Source organism: Olea europaea, chromosome 18 (genome assembly GCF_002742605.1).
Source record: "Olea europaea var. sylvestris chromosome 18, O_europaea_v1, whole genome shotgun sequence".
Classification (NCBI taxonomy): domain Eukaryota; kingdom Viridiplantae; phylum Streptophyta; class Magnoliopsida; order Lamiales; family Oleaceae; genus Olea; species Olea europaea.
The window spans coordinates 2,968,498-2,969,407 of record NC_036254.1 but is presented as its reverse complement, the minus strand read 5'-3'; positions in this window follow the sequence as shown (position 1 = coordinate 2,969,407).

Genomic DNA, 910 nt, shown 5'->3' with positions numbered 1-910 from the left:
TATATATATATGTGTGTGTGTGTGTGTGTGTGTGAATGAAAAACAAGAAGGAAAAATAATTTTAATTTGATTAAAAACTAACTTATTACATAGCAATCCTTCTCAACATTGAGGATGTCTATTTAAATTATCCTTTACATCACAATTACAATCAGGATGTACGAGAATTTAAAAAATATTCATTGTAACAAAGGTCAGACACAATTTTCCATATGTATATGCTCTTCCTCTCCAAATCAACTGTCTCTAATGGATATTTTAAAAGAAAGCATTCATATATTGAGGAGAAAAAATCTACAGTTTGACCTATATACAAATTTTTTTCGTTAGACTAAATTAATAATGAATATAGAAATAAAAATTAAAAGAAAAATTCAATATAATTGTAAATAATAAACAGTTTAAATGCTTTAAATACTTACCCATTATTTGCAAAAAGCAAGTGAGGTATAATCTCCAATTTAAGCAGCTTGTTTTTATACTTTCTTAAATCAGGTCTGCTAGAACAAAATTTTGAATTCGTCAATAATATTTGAAGTATTTCATATATTGTATCTACTTGTTTCTTGATTTCTCTTGATGTGTGGATGTCATTACTACAATCATATATCTGAAATTTCGACTGACAAAAATCAACAACAAGAAGATAACAATTATAATCGCCTGGATACGAATATGAAATTAATAAATAATTGTATGCTGCCCATGGATGTCTGTGCTCTGGAAAATTGCCACTTATGTAATTTTCTAATACAGTGAAATCCATCTGACGATCATGTACACTAGAACTTCCTTCTTTTAAACTTTTTTGCCACATCTATTGGTGAAAGCATTTAGTTTCAAAATTGAAGTCTAAAATTGCATGTTGTTTAGAGAGGAGAGTACAAACTTCTTTAATAAATCACCTCAA